This window comes from Microtus oregoni, unplaced genomic scaffold (genome assembly GCF_018167655.1).
Source record: "Microtus oregoni isolate MIOR12 unplaced genomic scaffold, Mior012 000137F_ref0000512, whole genome shotgun sequence".
Lineage (NCBI taxonomy): Eukaryota > Metazoa > Chordata > Mammalia > Rodentia > Cricetidae > Microtus > Microtus oregoni.
In genome coordinates this window covers 38,100-59,443 of record NW_024544787.1, presented here as the reverse complement: position 1 = coordinate 59,443, position 21,344 = coordinate 38,100, and the positions used below count along the sequence as shown (strand labels likewise).

Genomic DNA, 21,344 nt, shown 5'->3' with positions numbered 1-21,344 from the left:
CAGCCTCCCACACCTACAACCATGCCCCACCACAAATGGGAAAACTAGAGACTTGGCCCCACCTAAACTTGGAGGAATGACCACCAGAGCCTTAGCCCTGCCCTTACCCAGAGAAGTTCCCAAAACTTTATCAGTGACCAACAGAGTCAAAGGCCCCACCTGCACCAATTGGAAGAAGATGAACCCTTGAAGAGCAGGTCCAACCTGTACACAGTGGAGGAAAAGGTAGGTAGGTGATGGCGTAAGAATATTCAACAAAATAAAGAGCAATATGGCACGACCAAAAACTAGTGGTTCTACATCAGCAAGAACTGAAAATCCTAACTAACACAGATGAAGCAGAAGAAAATGACCTTAAACATAACTTCATGAAGAAAATAGAGGCCCTTAAAGAGTAAATGAAAAATTCCCTTAAAGAAGTGGAAGAAAACTCTCTCTTCGCCATCTTTCCTCCGGCCAGGCGGTAGCTCTCATCATAAAGGTAGAACTCTGCAGTTTCAGTGGGTACAAGATCGACCTTGGACACGGGCGGCACTATGGCAGGACCGACAGGAAGGTTTTCCAGTTTCTTAATGCAAAATGTGAGTCCGCATTCCTGTCCAAAAGGAATCCCCGGCAGATAAACTGGAGTGTCCTGTACAGAAGGAAACACAAAAAAGACAGTTGGAAGAAATTCAAAAGAAAAGAACCCGCCGCGCAGTCAAATTCTAGCGGGCCATCACTGGTGCATCCCTTGCTGATATAATGGCTAAGAGGAATCAGAAAACAGAAGTTAGGAAAGCCCAGCGAGAGCAGGCCATCAGGGCTGCCAAAGGAAGCAAAAAAGGCTAAGCAGGCATCCAAGAAGACCGCAAAGGCTGCTGCCAAGGCTCCTACAAAAGCAGCACCTAAACAAAAGATTGTAAAGCATGTGAAGGTCTCTGCGCCCCGAGTTGGTGGAAAACGCTAACTTGGTAGATCAGAGTTTTGAATAAAGTCCATTTCAAACTCAAAAAAAAAAAAGAAGTGGAAGAAAAGACAAAAGCTTCGAAGAAATAAGTAAATCCCTTAAAGAAAGCCAAGAAAAAATAAACTGGTGAAGAAAACAGTTCAAGAATTGAAAATTGAAATAGAGGCAATAACAAAAATGCAAACTTAGGTAATTTTGGAAATGGAAAATCTGAGTAAAAGATATGGAACTACAGATGCAAGAAAAACCAAGAGAATACAAGAGATGGAAGAGATAATTTCAGGCATTAAAGATACTATAGAGGGAATAGATTCAACCATCAAAGAAAAAGTTAAATCAAACAAATTCTTAATAGAAATCATCCACAATGAAAAAACCAAACTTAAGAATAATAGGGATAAAAGAACAAGAAGAAGTCTATCTCAAATGCACAGAAAACGTATTCAACAAATTCATACAAGAAAACTTTCCAAACCTAAAGAAGAACATGCCTATGAACATACAAGAAGCTTACAGAACACCAAAAAGACTGGACTAAAAAAAAAAAAAAGAAAGCAAAGCAAAGAAAAGAAAGTCCCCTTGCCACAAAATAATCAAAACGCTAAAGAAAAAGAATAAAGAGAGAATATTAAGAGCTGCAAAGGGAAAAGGCCAAACAACATATAAAAGCAGACCTATTAAAATGACACTGGACTTCTCAATGGAAACTCTCAAAGAAAGAAGGTCCTGGTCAGACATTCTGTAGACAGTAAGAGACCACAGAAGACAGCCCCAACTATTATATAAAGCAAAACTTTCAATCATAATAGACAGAGAAAAAAGATATTGCATGACAAAACCAGATTTTAAAAATCCCTATCCACAAATCCAGTCGTACAGAAAGTACAGGAAGGAAAATTCCAACCCAAGGAGGAAATAGACAATCCAACACCAGCAAAACCCAAAGATGGAAAACAAGCTCACAATACTATCATAAACAACAAAATCAAAAATAACAGGAACTAGCAATCACTGATCATTAATATCTCCTAATATCAATTATTTCAATTCACTTATAAAAAAAGACACAGTCTAACATAATGGATACAAAAACTGGGTCTATCTTTCTGTTGTATACAAGAAACACAGTTCAACCTCAAAGATAGCGATTACCTCAGAGTAAAAGGTTGGGAAAAATTTTCCAATCAAATGTACATAAGAAACAATCTGGTGTAGCTATTCTAGCATCTAACAAAATAGACTTCAAACTAAAATTAATCAAAAGAAATATAGAAGAACATTTTACATTTATCAGAGGAAAAAATCCATTAAGATGAAGTCTCATTTCTGAACATCTATCCCCCAAATACAAGGACACTTACATTTGTAAAGGAAACATTACTAAACACATCAAACACCACAAACTAATAGTGGGAGACTTCAATTCCCCATTCTCACCACTGGACAGGACTGCCAGACAGAACCTTAACAGGGAAATAAAGGAACTAACAGAAGTCATGACTCAAAAGGACTTAAAACAGACATCAATAGAACATTCTATCCAAACACAAAAGAGTATAACTTCTCAGCACCTCATGGAAACTTCTCTTAAATTGACCACATACTCAGTAACAGCAAACTTCAACAGATACAAAAAAAATGAATAACCCCATATATATTATTGAATCACTATGCCTTAAAGTTAAAATTCAACAATAAAACTAATTGCAGAAAGACCAAAAACTCATGGAAATTGAATGATGCTTAAATGAATCATTCCTGGGTCAAGGTAGAAATAAAGAAAGAAATTGAAGAGTTTCTAGAGTTCAATGAAAGTGAATGCAGAGCATACCAAATTTATGGGACACTTTGAAAGCAGTGCTAAGAGGATAGTTCAGAGCACAAGGTGCCTACATAAAGAACCTGGAGAAATCTCAAACCAGCAACTTAAGGACACACCTGATCACTATAGAACAAAAAGCAGCAAACTCACCCAGGAAGGGTAGACACCAAGAAATAATCAAAGTGAGAACTAAAGTCAGTAAAATAGAAACAAAAACTACAAAGAGTCAGAGATACAAAGAGCTGGTTCTTTGAGAAAATTAACAAGATACTCAAACCTGTATCAAAACTAAACAAAAGGAAGAGAGAATATCCAAATCAACAAAATCAGAAATGAAATTGAGAGAATAATCAGGTCATATCAAAAACCTGTACTCCACAAAATTAGAAAACTTAAAGGAAATGACAATTTTCTGCATAAGTATCACGTACCAAAATTAAATCAAGACCAGATTAACAATTTAAATAGACCTGTAGTCCCCAAGGAAATAGAAGCAATCATGAAAAAAATCTCCTTCCCAAAAAAAAAAAGCTCAGGATTGGGTGACTTCAGTGAAGAATTGTACCAGAATTTCAAAGAAGAGCTAATCCAATACTCAAATTTTCCCACACAATAGAAAAGGAAGGGACATTGCCAAAATCTTTTTACAAGAGTACAGTTACCCTGATACTCAAATACCACAAAAACTTGACTAAGAAAGATAATTAAAGACCAGTTAGCCTCATGAACATTGATATGAGAACTCTTAATAAAATACTGGCAAAACCAAATCCAGGAACACATGAGCAAAATCATCCATCATCACAAAGTAGGCTTCATTCCGCAGATGCAGGGATGGTTCAACATATGAAAATCCATCCATGTAATATACCATATAAACAAACTAAAGAAAAAGATCACACTTTCATATCATTACATTTGGCAAAATTCTTTGACAAAATCCACACCCCTTTGTGGTAAAAAGTCTTGGAGAGATCAAGGATACAAGGAACAATCTAAATATAATAAAGGCAATATACAGCAAGCTAACAGCCAACATAAAATTAAATGGAGAAAAACTCAAAGTGATTCCACTAAAATCAGGAACAAGACAAGGCTGTCCACTCTCTCCATATCTATTCAATATAGTACTCAAAGTTCTACCTAGAGCAATAAGATAACAAAAGGAGATCAAGGGTATACAAATTGGAAAGGAAGAATTCAAACTTCCACTATTTGCAGACAATATGATAGTTTATATAAGTGACTCCAAAAATTTTAGAAAAGAACTCCTACAGCTGACACACACCTTCAATAATGTTACTTGATACAAATTAACTCAAAAAAATCAGTAACTCTCCTATATAAATATAATAAATTGGCTGAGAAAGAAATCAGAAAAACATCGCCCTTCACAATAGTCATAAACAATATAAAATATTTTGAGTTAACTCTAATCAAAGAAGTGAAAAATCTGTATTAAAAGAATGTTGTCTGATGGGGGAGACTCTTCTGGCTTGTGTTAATTTCATTGGTCACATAAAGAAACAGCCTTGGCCCTTTAATAGGACATAAAATTAGGTAGGCGGAGTAAACAGAACAGAATGCTGGGAGAAAGAAGCTGAGTCAGGGAGTCGCCATGATTCTCCCACTTCAGACAGATGCAGGTTAAGATCTTTCCTGGTAAGCCAGCTCATGGAGCTACACAGATTATTAGAAATGGGTTAGATAGATATGTAAGCGCTAGCCAATAAGAAATTGGAACTAATGGGCCAGGCAGTGTTTAAAAGAATACAGTTTCCATGTAATTATTTCGGGGCATAAGCTAGCCAGGTGGGCAGCTGGGTGCCGGGAACGCAGCCCCACTGCTCCTATTACAACAGAGTGGTGCCCAGCATGGGGCTAAATCCACTTAAAAACCTGAGAAGGCTTATAAATAAGGGAGAGAGAGTTTAACACAGATTTTTGCTGTTTGTTGGTGGCATGCTGTAGAGAGATTTCCTGATTCAGCAACAGCAGGAGAAAAAAAAGCTGCATCATTTTAAAGTACAGCTTCCTAGGACTGTACCGCCATTGCAAACTCTGGCTTTAAAGCATTTCAATGGCTTTTATGGACTGGATGTTTCTGTTCCCGCTTGGGATCATAAGGAGAGTGCTCTGAGACCTTGCCAATGGCTCAGCGTGCTCCCCGCCTGCACCTGGGCAGAATCAGGCTTAGGCAGGCAGAAGAGCATGGCAGATTCCTGCCGCAATACAGAGACATGTTTTCAGACTGCACAGTGCTCTGCATGTCAGATTTGGCTGTAACTTCGAAGAAAAGAGTTCTGTGCTGCATGCTCAGTCTCAGAATTAAACTGCTGAGTGCAATGTGGACTTGCTGTGTGCCTGGAACTGTGTGTGGCTCAGGGGCACCAAATGGCTCTGAGGCAGGAGTAGCTCTGCACCACCATGCTGAACTGTGCTGGTCTCAGCCAGGAACTACCGTAATTAACCTAATAACGGCGCAGTTAAGGTTTCGACTGGGCAGGACACAGGCGGTACTGTATTACCTGTACATGGTGCAACTTCAGTTTTTAAGAAGTGCTTAACATTTTAAGAAATGCTCCTGGATAGTAAAAAAATTACGGATTCACAATAAAATAGATTTCAGATATAAAAGAGCACTAAATGAATCACAATGTTGGATGAGTGTACGTAGGCTTGAGAGAGAGAGAAAAAAATAGAGAGAATAAAGTTAATGCCCATAAAAAAAGGGTAAAGTCTATAAAAATACAGATTACAGATAGTTATAGATTAAAATAAATAAAGAAAAGCCACATAAAAATGGAAAATTCACAGAGAGTCTGGATTATGTACATTGAATTTCTTTAAAATTTTTGATTGTGAAGGAGCTAAGTACAGAGAGACATTTCATTACATGGGCTGCCAAGCTAAACCAGAATGGATATAAGGGTATTATGATTTCAAAATTTGGGTCTAAGGATATGATGCTTTGGAGAGGGTCTTCTTTTGTTTTCACAGATGACCAGACCCTGTGGATTGATTCTATCCCTATATGGTATGATAGACCACGACCTCCCGAAAAGTTCCTGTGAACACCCTCAAAAAATTACTTCACTCAACTGCCAACTAAGATAAACCTGGCACACAGGTTACATGCTAAATGATCTGATTAACAGTGCCCCCATTCAGCAGGAAGCAGTTTGGAGAGAAAAAACTGTGCCCATGTTCCGAAAATATTGTTTATAAATGTTCTTTTACATTTAAAGGGGGAAATGATATAGGTATAAATAATTTGCATTGGTATGGATTTTAAGGTCAATTTTGTTATATGTATATATATTTCTGATCTTGATTAAGGTATTGTGATTGTGTAGTGCACTTAAAATGTAATGTATATAGGTGGTTAATAGATAATCATAATAGTCAAGTTTGTAGTCATGTTAGTTAAGATTTTCTAGATGTACATAGATATATTTTAGATAGGCATTCTTCATATCTTTCAAAGATTATAGAATATGGCATCTTAAATGTTTTAATAACTTAGGGCTTTTCATGACAATGAGATACTCTGCTCCTGGCAGCACCAATCTACTTCAAGAAGAAGATGGGCATCGAAGAGGATCCTTATGGAGTTTGATAGCCATTTGGGCAAGAAACAGCTCTTGCCTGGACTGATGCATAAACTGGACACAAAGAACCCGCAGAGAGGACTGCTGAACTTGCCTAAAGGTGAGATGGTCTTTCGGGGTTCCTGATTCATGAAAGAGTCTGCAAGACATTCTGCAGGACACAACAGATAGTGACTGAACTGCCTTTGAAATTTCCTGCTTCATGGAAATGTCTGCTGGAAACTATGGGCCTGTAGGCCGAAGATGGATGACCCAACAGTACAGAGGAACTTCGGGTAACTGTCTAGGCAGCAAGATGTCTCTGTCATTTCTAGAGATTGAAAGTTGCTTATTTCTTGTTTGCTTAGGTAATATTGTATCTTTCTGGAGTCTTTGATGGAGTTAAGAATAGTTAGTTATAATTAAAGTTTTCCTTAGTTATGATAAAGATTATTGTAATTTTTACTTGATAACTGTTTTGTTATATGTAATCTTACTATGTGAAAATGAAAGCCTTTCTTTTTTGTTTAAACAGAGAAAGAGGAAATGATGGGGGAGAGTCTTCTGGCTTGTGTTAATTTCATTGGTTAAATAAAGAGACTGCCTTGGCCCTTTAATAGGACATAAAATTAGGTAGGCGGAGTAAACAGAACAGAATGCTGGGAGAAAGAAGCTGAGTCAAGGAGTCGCCATGATTCTCCCACTCCAAACAGATGCAGGTTAAGATCTTTCCTGGTTAGCCAGCTCGTGGAGCTAAACAGATTATTAGAAATGGGTTAGATTGATATGTAAGAGCTAGCCAATAAGAAATTGGAACTAATGGGCCAGGCAGTGTTTAAAAGAATACAGTTTCGACTTCGGCCCCAATGTCCTCTTTCGACACATAACATCACCCAGCCCAGCCTGTCTGGGTACTGGGTCGGAATCCTCAGGGCACCCAAGCGGGCGGGAGTTCCTTTGTTTCTATAGCCTGCCTGCACAAAGAAAGGTAGGCACTTTGTTTGTGGGCTGCCCAAACAGCATGGAGACCTGGTTTCTCAGCGCCAGGAGAGCCAACATTAGGGTGAGTTTCTGACCCTGCAGCGCCAGCCTGGGACAGGGAGCTTGGGGGTTCCTCGGCCCCCTGTCCTTCTTGGGCTCTCTGCAGGGCCTCTACTCCCTGAATACTGCCTCTTTCTTCCTGTCCCACCCAGCTTGCATCCAGAACCCTCCCCACTTCGGCCCCACTGTCCTCTTTCGACACATAACATCACCCAGGCCAGCCTGTATGGGAACTGGGTCGGAATCCTCGGGGCACCCAAGCAGGCGGGAGTTTCTTTGTTTCTATAGCCTGCCTGCGCCAAGCAAGATAGGCGCTTTGTTTGCGAGCTACCCAATCAGCATGAGACCTGATCTCTCAGCGCCAGGAGAGCCAACATTGGGGTGAGTGTCTGACCCCGTGGTGACAGCCCGGGACGGGGAACTCAGAGGTTCCTCGACCACCTATTCTTCTTGGGCTCTCTGCAGGGCCTCTGCTCCCTGCATGCTGCCTCTTTCTTCCTATCTCACCCAGCTTGCATCCAGAACCCTCCCCACGTCGGCCCCACTGCCCTTTTTTGACACATAACATCACTCAGCCCAGCCTGTCTGGGCACTGGGTCGGAATCCTCAGGGCACACAGGCAGGCGGGAGTTCCTTTGTTTCTGTAGCCTGCCTGCACCAAGCAAGGTAGGCACTTTGTTTGCGAGCTGCCCAGCCAGCACAGAGACCTGATCTCTCGGCGCCAGGAGAGCCAACATTGGGGTGAGTTTCTGACCCTGCGGAGCCAGCCCGGGACAGGGAACTCAGAAGTTCCTCACCCCCAATCCTTCTTGGGCTCTCTGCAGGGCCTCTACACCCTGCATAATGCCTCTTTCTTCCTGTCCCACCCAGCTTGCATCCAGAGCCATCCCCACGTCGTCCCCACTGCCCTCTTTCGACACATAACATCACTCAGCCCAGCCTGTCTGGGCACTGGGTCAGAATCCTCAGGGCACCCAAGCGGGCGGGAGTTCCTTTGTTTCTATAGCCTGCCTGCACAAAGCAAGGTAGGCTCTTTGTTTACGAGCTACCCAAATAGCACGGAGAAATGATCTGGGTGCCAGGAGAGCCAGCATTGGGGAGAGCCATCATTGGGCACAGAGATCTGATCTCAGCACCAGGAGAGCCATCACTGGGGAGAGCCAGCACTGGGAAGGTACATCAGTAGGCAAGGAGACCTGATCCAGTAAAAGAAGATCCATAAGGGAGCATTTGGAAGAAGAGATGGGCAGACGCCAAGGCAAGAATTCGCCCAACAAGCTGAAAAGCAACATGAAGCCACCAGAAACCAGCGACCTCACAACAGGAGGACATGAACACCTTAATCAAGAAGAAGTAGAAAAGATTGACTTCATGAAAGTGATTGACGCCCTTAAACAGCATGTAAAAAAACGCCCTTATAGAAATGGATGAGAAATATACCAGAAAATTTGAAGAATTGAATAAATCAGTGAATGATAACCTAGAAAACCAAGGAAAAACAATCAAACAGATAATGGAAACAGTTCAAGACCTGAAAACTGAAATGGAGGCAAAGAAGAAAACACAAACAGAGGGCCGTCTGGACATGGAAAATTTAAGTAAACAAACAGAGTCTACAGAAACAAGCATAACCAACAGAATACAAGAGTTAGAAGAAAGAATCTCAGATTCTGAGGATACCATAGAGAAAATAAACACACTGATCAAAGAAAACAGCAAGTCCAACAAACTCTCATCACAAAATATTCAGGAAATATGGGACACAATAAAAAGACCAAACCTAAGAATAATAGGAGTAGAAGAAGGAGAAGAAGTGCAGCACAATGGTCCAGAAAATATATTTAATAAAATTATAGAAGAAAACTTTCCCAACCTAAAGAAAGATATACCTATGAAGGTTCAAGAAGCATTCAGAACACTGAATAGGCTGGATCAAAAAAAAAAATTCCCCTCACCATAATATAACCAAAACACAAAGCATATCGTATAAGAAAAGAATTTTAAGAGCTGCAAATGAAAAAGGCCAAGTCACTTATAAAGGTAAACCTATCAGACTTACACCTGACTTCTCCATGGAAACCATGAAAGCCAGAAGGTCCTGGATAGATGTACTGCAGAAACAGAGAGACAATGGATGCAAGCCCAGACTACTATACCCAGCCAAGCTTTCGTTCACTATAAATGGAGAAAATAAAATTTTCCAGGATCAAAATAAATTTAAACAATACGCAGCCACAAATCCAGCCTTACAGAAAGTAATAGAAGGAAAATCACTAACCAAAGAGTCCACCAATGACAACAATAACTCAGACATCCAGAGACCCTTCAGCAACACAACTCAAAGAAGGGAAACACACAAACTCTACGACTAAAAAAGTGACCGGAGTTAACAACTACTGGTCATTAATATCACTTAATGTCAATGGACTCAACTCACCTATAAAAAGGCACAGGCTAAGAGATTGGATACAAAAACAGGATCCAACATTCTGCTGTTTACAAGATACACACCTCAACCACAAAGACAGGCACCTACTCAGAGTAAAGGGCTGGGAAAAGGCTTATCAAGCAAATGGACCTAAGAAACAAGCAGGTGTGGCCATACTAATTTCTAACAAAGTTGACTTCAAACTTAAATCAATCAGAAGATATGGAGAGGGACATTTTATACTCATAACAGGAACAATTCATCAGGAAGTAGTCTCAATCCTGAACATCTATGCCCCTAATATAAAAGCACCCATGTACATAAAAGAAACATTGCTAAAACTCAAGGCAGCCATCAAACCGCACACACTAATAGTAGGAGACTTCAACACTCCTCTCTCACCAATGGACAGGTCAATTAGACAGAAACTTAACAGAGAAATAAGAAAATTAATGGAGGTAATGAAGTAAATGGACTTAACAGACATATATAGAACATTCCACCCAAACAGGACAGAATATATTTTCTTCTCTGCAGCTCAAGGAACCTTCTCGAAAATCGACCAAATAATCAGTAACAAAACAAACATCCAGAGTTACAAAATAATATTAGTAACCACCTGTGTCTTATCAGATCACCATGGATTAAAGTTAGAATTCAACAATAATGCTACCCCCAGAAAGCCCCCAAATTCATGGAAACTGAACAGTCAACTACTGAACCATTCCTGGATTAAGGAAGAAATAAAGAAAGAAATTAAAGTCTTCCTGGAATTCAATGAAAATAAAGAAATAACATACTCAAACTTATGGGGCACTATGAAAGCAGTCCTAAGAGGAAAGTTCATAGCACTAAGTGCCCACTTAAAGAAAACAGAGAAAGCTCACATTGGAGACTTAACAGCCCACCTGAAAGCTCTTGAAAAAAAAGAAGCAGACTCACCTAGGAGGATTAGAAGACTGGAAATAATCAAACTGAGGGCTGAAATCAACAAAATAGAAACACAGAAAACAATACAAAGGATCAATGAAACAAAAAGCTGGTGCCCGGAGAAAATCAACAACATTGACAAACCCCTATCCAAACTATTCAAACGGCAGAGAGTGAATTTGTTAATTAATAAGATCAGAAATGAAAATGGGGACATAACCACAGACACAGAGGAAATTCAGAGAATCATTAGATCTTACTACAAAAGCCTATATGCCACAAAATTGGAAAATGTAAAGAAAATGGAAGCTTTTGTTAGAAAAATACCACATACCAAAGTTAAACCAAGACCAGGTGAACAATGTAAATAGAACAATCTAAATAGATCTGTTAGTTGCGAAGAATTAGATGCGGTTATCAAAAACCTCCCTACCAAAAAAAGCCCAGGACCAGATGGTTTCAATGCAGAATTCTACCAGAACTTCTAAGAAGACCTAATACCTATACTCCTTAATGTATTTCACAATATAGAAACAGAAGAGGCATTGCCAAATTCCTTTTTTGAAGCTACACTTACTCTGATACCAAAACCACACAAAGACTCAACGAAGAAAGAGAATTATAGGCCAATCTCACTCATGAACATCGATGCAAAAATCCTCAACAAAATACTGGCAAACCAAATCCAAGAACACATTAGAAAAATAATCCATTATGATCAAGTAGGCTTCATCACAGAGATGGAGGGCTGGTTTAACATACGAAAATCTATCAATGTAATCCATCATATGAATAAACTGAAAGAAAAAAAACATATGATCATTTCATTACATGCTGAAAAAGCATTTGACAAAATTCAACATCCCTTTAAGATAAAAGTCTTGGAGAGATTAGGGATACAAGGGTCATACCTAAACATAATAAAAGCTGTATACAGCAAGCCGACAGCTAACATCAAATTAAATGGAGAGAAACTCAAAGCCATCCCACTAAACTTATGAACATGACAAGGCTGTCCACTCTCGCCATACCTCGTCAATATAGTACTTGAACTTCTAGCAATAGCAATAAGACGACAAAGGGGGATCAAGGGGATTCAAATTGGAAAGGAAGAAGTGAAACTTTCATTATTTGCAGATGATATGATAGTGTACATAAGCGACCCCATAAACTCCACCAAAGAACTTTTACAGCTGATAAACACCTTTAGTAATGAGGCAGGATACAAGATCAACTCCAAAAAATCAGTCAACCCCTTATGCACAAAGGATATGAAAGCAAAGAGGGAAATCAGAGAAGCTTCACCTTTCACAATAGCCACAAACAGCATAAAATATTTTGGGTAACTCTAAGCAAGGAAGTGAAAGATCTATTTGACAAGAACTTTAAGGCATTGAAGAAAGAAATTGAAGAGGACACCAGAAAATGGAAGGACCTCCCCTGCTCTTGGATTGGGAGGATCAACATAGTAAAAATGGCAATTCTACCAAAGGCAATTTATAGATTCAATGCAATCCCCATCAAGGTCCCATCAAAATTCTTCACAGATCTTGAGAGGACAATAATCAACTTTATATGAAAAAACAAAAAACCCAGGACAGCCAAAACAATCCTATACAATAAAGGATCATCTGGGGGCATTACTATCCCTGACTTCAAACTCTATTACAGAACTACAGTGATGAAAACAGTGTGGTACTGGCATAAATACAGAGAAGTCGACCAATGGAATCGTATAGAAGACCCGAATTTTAACCCACAATCCTATGAACACCTCATTTTCGATAAAGGAGCTAAAAGTATACAATGGAAGAAAGAAAGCGTCTTCAACAAATGATGCTGGCATCATTAGATTTCAACCTGTAGAAGAATGAAAATAGACCCATATCTATCACCATGCACAAAACTCAAGTCCAAATGGATTAAAGACCTCAATATCAGCCCGAACACACTGAACCTGATTGAAGAGAAAGTGGGAAGTACCCTACAGGAGATGGGCACAGGAGATCGCTTCCTATGTGTAACCCCAACAGCACAGACATTAAGGGCAACATTGAATAAATGGGACCTACTAAAACTATGAAGCTTCTGTAAAGCAAAGGACACTGTCACTAAGATAAAAAGGCAACCTACTGACTGGGAGAAGGTCTTCAGCAATCCCGCAACAGACTAAGGTCTGATTTCCAAAATATATAGAGAACTCTGGAAACTAGACTTTAAAATGCTAATTAACCCAATTAAAAAAATGGGACACTGAACTGAACAGAGAATTCTCAGCAGAGGAAGTTCAAATGGCCAAAAGACACTTAAGGTCATGCTCAACCTCCTTAGCGATCAGGGAAATGCAAATCAAAACAACTTTGTGATATCATCTTACACCTGTCAGAATGGCTAAAGTCAAAAACACCAAGGATAACCTTTGCTGGAGAGGCTGTGGAGGAAGGGGTACCCTCATCCATTGCTGGTGGGAATGCAATCTTGTGCAACCACTTTGGAAATCAGTGTTTCGGTTTCTCAGGAAATTCGGGATCAACCTACCCCTAGACCCAGCAATACCACTCCTGGGAATATACCCAAGAGATGCCATATCATATGACAAGAGCATTTGTTCAACTATGTTCATAGCAGTATTATTTGTAGTAGCCAGAACCTGGAAACACCCTAGATGCCCTTCAATGGAAGAATGGATGAAGAAAGTGTGGAATATATACACATTAGAGTACTACGCTGCGATAAAAAAACAATGACATCTTGAATTTTGCATGCAAATGGATGGAAATAGAAAACACTATCCTGAGTGAGGTAACCCAGACCCAAAGAGATAAACATGGGATGTACTCACTCATAATGGGTTTCTAGCCATAAATAAGGGTCACAGAGTCTACAATTGGTGAACCTAAAGAAGCAAAATAAGAAGGTGAACCCAAGGAAAAACATATAGTTATCCTCTTGGCTATTGGAAGTAGACAAAATTGTCGGGGACAAAATTGGGATCTTGGGGGTGGGGTGCGATGGGGGTAAGAGGAGATGGGGAGAGAAAAGTAAGAAGGGGATGATGGGGGGAACTTGGGGAAAAAGGATAATTGGGATAAAGGAAGGTTGGATAGGGGTGCATGGAGCACAATTCTTAGTTAAGGGAGCCACCCTGGGGTTGGCAAGATACTTGAACCTAGAGTGGCTCCCAGGAGCCCTAGGCGATGTCCCCAGTTAGTTCCTTGGGCAGCTGAGGATAGGGAACCTGAAATGACCTATCCTATAGAAATACTGATGAATATCTTGCATATCATCATAGAACCTTCATCTGGTGATGGATGGAGATAGAGACAGAGACCCACACTGGAGCACTGGACTGATTTCCCAAGGTCCCAATAAGGAGCAGAAGGAGGGAGAACATGAGCAAAGAAGTCGGGACCACGAGGGGTGCACCCACCCACTGAGACAGTGGAGCTGATCTATTGGGAGCTCACCAAGGCCAGCTGGACTGTGACTGAAAAAGCATGGGATAAAACTGGACTCTCTGAACATGGCGAACAATGAGGGCTGATGAGAAGCCAAGGACAATGGCACGGGGTTTTGATCCTACTTAATGTGCTGGCGTTGTGGGAGCCTAGCCAGTTTGGATGCCTAGATATGGACGGAGGGTGTTGGACCTAGGACTTACCACAGGGCAGGGAATGCTGACTGCCCTTTGGACTGGAGAGGGCGGGGGAGTGTAGTGGGGGGAGGGGGAGAAGGGTGGGAGGAGGGGGAGAAGGGTGGGAGGAGGGGGAGGGAAATGGGAGGCTGGGAGGAGGCGGAAACTTGTTTTTTTCTCCTTTTCTCAATTAAAAAAAGAATACAGTTTCTATGTAATTATTTAGGGGCATAAGCTAGCCATGTGGTTGGCCAGGTGCTGTGGACGCAGCCCTGCTGCTCCTATTACAACAGTTGTCTTTGAAGAAAGAAATTGAAGAAGATATCAGAAAATGGAAAGATGTCTAATGATTTTAGATAGGTAAGATAAACATAGTAAAAAGTGGCAATCTTCACAAAAGCAATCTATAGATTCAATGCAATACCCATCAAAATTCTAGCACAATTCTTCACAGACCTCCGAAGAATAGTACTCAACTTCATATGGAAAAAAAAAATGCCCAGAAGAGCCAAAATAGTTATGTACAATATAGAAACTTCTGGATGCATCACCATCCCTAACATAAAGCTCTACTATGCTGCTGTAGTAATGAAAACAGTTTGATATTGGCAGAAAAACAGGCAGGTAGACCAAATGAAATGACTCAAAGACTTTGTTATTAATTCACACACCTATGAACACCTGATTTTTGACAAAGAAGCTAAAGTTATACAGTGGAAAAAAAGAAAGCATCTTTAACAAATGGTGCTAGCATAGCTGGATGTCAATATGTAGAAGAAAGCAAATAAATCCATATCTATCACCATGCATAAAAGTCAAGTCCAAATGAAGCAAAGACCTCAATATAAATCCAGCCACACTGAACCTCATAGAACAGAAAGTAGCAAGTAGCTATGAATACACTAACAGAGGAGGCCTGTTCCTGAATATAACACCAGTCACATAGACACTGAGATTGACATTTAATAAATGCGACCAACTAAACCTGAGAAGTTTCTATAAGACAAAAGGAGTCAAGAGAAAATGGAAGCCTACAGAATGGGAAAAGATTTTCACCAAGTCTGCATCTGACAGAAGGCTGATCTCCAAAATATTAAAATAACTCAAGAAACTAGATATCAAAAAATATAATTTAGAAAATCTGGTGTCCAAATATAAACAGAGAACTTTCAACAGAGGAATCTCAAATGGCCAAAAAGCACTTAAGGAATTGATCAATATCCTTAGCCATTAGAGAAATACAAATAAAAGCAACTCTGAGACACCATCTTACACCTGTCAGAATGGCTAGGATCAAAAATATTTATGACAGCTTATTCTGGAGAGGGTGCAGAATTAGAGGAACATTCCTGCATTGCTAGTGGGAATATAAACTCGTACAGCCACTTTGGAAATCAGTATGGTGGTTTCTCAGAAAACTGGGGCCACTTTGGAAATCAGTATGGTGGTTTCTCAGAAAACTGGGGATGAATCTACCTCCAGAGCCAGCATACCATTCTTGGAAATATATCTAAAGGATGTATACTCATACCACAAGGACATTTTCTCAACTATGTTCACATCATTATTGTTCATAATTGCCAGAACCTGGAAATAGCCTAGATAACCATCAACCAAAAAAATGGATAAACAGAATTGTTACATTTGCACAATAAAGTACTCCTCAGCTGTAAAATCAATGACTTCTTGAAATTTGCAGTCAAGTGTATGGAACTAGAAAAATATATTCTGAGTCAGGTAACCCAGATCCAGAAAGACAAACATGGTATGAACTCACTCATAAGTGATATTAGACATAAAGAAAAGGATAACCGCTCTGGCATATATACAAAGGATGTTCCATACTACCACTTTCTCAACTATTTTCATAGCAGCTTTATTTGTAATAGCCAGAAACTTGAAAAAGCCTAGTTGTCCCTCAACAAAAGAATGGATAAATAAAATGTTGTACATTTACACAATGGAGAATTACTAAGCTGTCAAACACAATATCATGAAATTTTCCATCAAATGGATGAGACTAGAGAAAAACATCCCAAATGAGGTTACCCAGCCCACCAAAAACAAGCATGGTATGTACTCACTTATAAGTAGATAATAGTTGTAAGTAAAGGAAAAATATGCTATGTTCCATAGACCAAGAGATGTTAAGAAACAAAGAGGATCCAAGGAGGGGGCATTTGGATATTCCTAGGGAGGGGATATAGACTAGATTTTACATGTGGATTGTTGACAGGTAGTGTGTGTACAGGAGAGATCAAGTGGGGGTGGAGGTGGAAAGTACTGGAAGAGATGAGTGGAAATAGGGGGCGTTGATGGTGAGCCAGAAACCTAGAGTAATGGAAAATCCCAGTACTCTATGAGTATGACCCTAGCTAAGACCAGTAAAGGAGCTACAGTGCCTGAATTGGTCATCTCCTGTGACCAGGCAAGACATTCAGTAAATGGGTTGGTACACCAACCCAGCCACATAACCTTCAACTTACAAGTTGTCCTGCCTACAAGATATGTGACTGACAAAACAAAAGTCTATGTAATGATTCCTAATGATTCTCTGCTATACTCATTGGTGATAAATATCCCAACTGTCATCAGAGAGGCTTCTTCCAGCAACTGATAAAAACAGATGCAGAGACCCACAGCCAAACATTAGGTAGAGCTCACAGAATCTTGTGGAAGACATGGAGGAAGATAGGAATAGATGGGTTGATGTGAGAGTGATTTCTTTCTAATCTGTTGCTTTCATTGGTTAATTAATAAAGAAACTGCCTAGGCCCATTTGATAGGCCAACCCTTAGGTGGGTGGAGTAAACAGAACAGAATGCTGGGAGAAAGAAGCTGAGTCAGGCAGTCGCCATGATTCTCGCACTGGACACATATGCAGGTTAAGATCTTCCCTGGTAAGCCACCTCATGGGCTACACAGAATATTAGAAATGGGTTAGATCAATATGTAAGAGCTATCCAAAAAGAGGCTGGAACTAATGGGCCAGGCAGTATTTAAAAGAATACAGTTTCCATGTAATTATTTCGGGGCATAAGCTAGCCATGCGGCGGCTGGGTGCCAGGAATGTAGCCCTGCCGCTCATATTACAACAATGGGTCAAGGACATGAAAAAAAAATCCATATAACCAAATAGTCACAGAGACTAAACTGGCAACCAGGAAATCTGCATGGGACTGACCTATGGCCCCTGCATTTATGTCATAGTTATGTAACTTGGTCATCTTGGGGGACTTCCAGCAGTGGGATCAGGGTCTGTCTCTGACTCCTTTGCTGGCTTTGGGCTCATTTCTCATACTGGGTTGCCTTGTCCAGCCTTCATAACAGTGAAGGCACCTGGTATTACTGCAACTAGGTATGCCATATTTGGTTGATATCCATGGGAGATTTGCCTTTTTTTGAATAGAATTAGGAGGAATGCATTAGGGGGTCAGACGGGAAGTAGGCAGAGGTACTGAGAGGAGAGGAAAGAGAGGCAACTGAGGTAAGAATGTAAGATGACAATAATAGTATCATTTAAAAAGAAGCAAAAAGTCCATTTTAATTAAGTAAAAGGATAAGAAGAAAATTCCACAAATTGGTAAATAAAAACCTGAAAAATAAAACTTAGGGAATCATACTTACAAAAAAAAACAAATTTTTCATTTCTTTTTTGTTTCAAGTTTCTGATATATTGGGATTTTGCTTTAATTTGCTTTAAGATCCTATCTGATTAAGTATATTTTTATTTACAATTGAGTTTGTATGGTACAGTTTGTAGTCAGAATATCTATTTTTGCCATTTATCCATGACAGTGGAAATACTAAAATTAACCACTAGACTTCAAATTAATTACAGATATGCAATACTCTTTCCCCTTTTATTTGTATAATTGCAACCTTTTATTATTGTTACATACACAATATATTATAACTATTTACTTATAATGTTACATATAATATATATATATATATATATATATATATATATATATATAATTTTGAGTTCTTTTAGTGTATATTTATTTAGGGGTAACCACTTAGTCATTGGATAACCTAAAGTGGTCTTATCCTTGTAGAAGTCTGATCCTGCCTTTTTCAGGAGCCATTAAGTACCTATAGCTTTTCATTTAAGGGTAGGACCTAGTGTGACTACCCCATACACTTTGGCATGTCAACTGTTGATATTGTGTAGGCAACATTTTCTTTTTTTGAGATTTCATGGGTCTAACTTCCTTGTATTGTATAGAAGACATAACCTCAAAGTAAATGTACTGGAAGTCTAATTCTTACTTGCCTCCTATTCTAGAATGTTCCTTGAGCCTTATATGTAGGTGCTGTTTTTTAAATGCATCAGCTGGGGTTGGACACGCTATGGTCAGTTGTTCTCTACATTTTTACAAGTGGTGAATATGTGTGATTTCCTCCATGTACTGAGATAATGAAGATTCTTTAATGAAGAGTGAGAGCTATACTTAAATGTGTACATTAGGAAACCTTTTTTTTTGTTTTTCATCCTTAACAAAGCAATTAACAGATTCAATGTGAACCCTATCAAAATCTCAAAAACATTTTTTTTGCAGAAATAGAAAATAAACTACCCTAAAATTCATATGAAACCAGAAAAGATCCCAGAGAGCTAAGTCAATTCTTCAGTGTGGGGGGGATACTAAAGGGACTACCAGTGGGGTGGTGGTGGTGCACGCCTTTAATCACAGTACTATGGAGGCAGAGGCAGAGGTAGGCAGATCATTGTGAGTTTGAGGACAGCCTGGTCTACAAGAGCTAGTTCCAGTACATGCTTCAAAGCTAAAGAGAAGCCCTGTCTCAGAAAAAAAAATAAAAACCAAAACAAAAACAAAAACTAAAGGGAATATCATATGTGATTCCAAGCAATATTAGAGAACAATATTAATAAATATATCATTAAATTGTCATAAAAATCATCTCTGAGTTCCATAGAATAGAGAACTCAGTTTTAAATACATGTAGTTGAAGTTGCATGATCTTTGACAAAAGCACCAAAAATTCACACAGTGTCTTTAACAATTGGTACAGGAGAAACATGATGTCCACATGTAAAAGAAGGAAATTAGATATAAGTCTACCATCCAGCATCAAAATCAACTTCAAATGGATCAAAGACTTCAAAGAGGAATACAAACTGCTAGAAGAAAGCAAAAGCAGTGCCATGATACAGATGTAGGAAGGGACTTTTTGAATAGAATTCTACTTGCTCACGAATTGAGGGCAATAATTGACAAATTGTTCTTCATAAAACTAAAAAGTTTTTTTTAAATTTATTTTTTTAACAAAGCTATCTTTTCTCATTTTACATACCAATCCCAATTCCCAATCCTTCTACTCCTCCTGTTCCCTCCACCTTCACCCCGATCATACCCCCATCCAATCCTCAGAGAAGTAAGGCTTCCCATTAGGAGTCAATGAAGCACATAGCTTTGAGGCAAGACCAAGACCCTCCTCACTATATCTAGGCTGAGCAAGATATCCATCCACCCCCATCCAATTTTCAGAGAAGTGAGGCTTCCTATGAGAAGTCAATGAAACACATTGCTTTGAGGGAAGACCAAAACCCTCCTCACTATATCTAGGCTGAGCAAGGTATCCATCCAAAGAGAATGGGTTCCAAAAAGCCAGTACATGCAGTACAGAGAAATCCCAGTCTCATTGCCAGTGACCGCTAAGTCCGTCTCAGCCATACAACTGTAACCCACATTCAGAGGGTCTCGTTTAGTCCTATGTTGGTTCCTTTGCTGTCAGGCTGGAGTTGATGGGCTCACATTAGCTCAGGTAAACTGCTTCAGTGGGTTTTAACTCCCCATTATGGTCTTGACATCTTTCTCTTTGCTTATATTCTCATTCCTCCCACTGTTTGACTGGACTTTAGGAGCTCAGCCCAGGACTGTACTGTGGATCTCTGTTTCTGCTTCCATCAGTTGCTAGATGAAAGTTCTATGGTGATATTTATGATAGTTATCAATCTGACTACAAGACAAAGCTAGTTTAGGCACCATCTCCACTATTGTTTAGGGTCTTAGCTGGCGTCATCCTTGTGGATTCCTAGGAATTTCTCTAGTGCCAAGTTTCTTGCTAACCCAATATTGGCTCCCTCAATCAAGATATATTTTTCATTGCTCTTTATCTCTATTCTTCCTCCATCTTGACCATCCTGTTTACTCAAATTTTCCTACCTCCTCAAGTTTCTTTACAGCAAAGGAATCAATTTGTAGAAGGAACTCAAAATCCCCAAATAGGAGATATTTTTTCCCGCCATACGTCTGAGAACATATTAATATCCATGATATGTAAGTTCTCAAAAAAGAAAGTCATGAAACAAGCAACCCAAAAAAGCTATGGATCTAAACAGTCCCTCTCAGAGCAAAATTGAATTCTTTAGTATCTATTTTCCCTGTATGTCCTCTATTCAAAGAGGAACATCTGATTTTTTTCCCTTCCTTTGACAGGCCCTCATACTTTTACTTTGTAGCCTATACTAGCTCAGAACTCACTGCATAGCCCAGGCTTGCCTCAAATTCATGGTACTCCTCCTGTTTTAATTCCTGAATGACAGGACGCCTGACATGAATCCTCATGCTTGGCTAGACCAAAAATATCTCAAAAAGTTTTTATCAGTCTTAGAAAGAGTGGAAATGCAAATTAAAACAAATTTGAGATTTCATCTTAACCCAGTCAGAATGGCAAAGATCAAAAAACAAATGATAAAAGATGTTGGAGGGAAAATGAAAAAAGAGCAAACTTCATTCACTGTTGGTAGTATTGAAAATTTGCACAGCCCCTCTGAAAATTAGTGTGGAGATTTCTCAAAAATCTAAAAGTAGATTTACTTCATGACAAAGTTATATCACTCCTTGACATATGCCTGAAGGACTTGATATACTAATGTAAAGATAATTCCTCAACCATATTCATGGCTGCTCTATTAACAA

The 21,344-nt window shown here is 39.4% G+C and overlaps 1 pseudogene; it reads left to right on the top strand.

Annotated features, from left to right (window-relative positions):
• The first annotated feature begins 236 nt into the window (after positions 1 to 236).
• Positions 237 to 949, top strand: LOC121444671 (annotated as a pseudogene).
• The last annotated feature ends 20,395 nt before the right edge of the window (positions 950 to 21,344 follow it).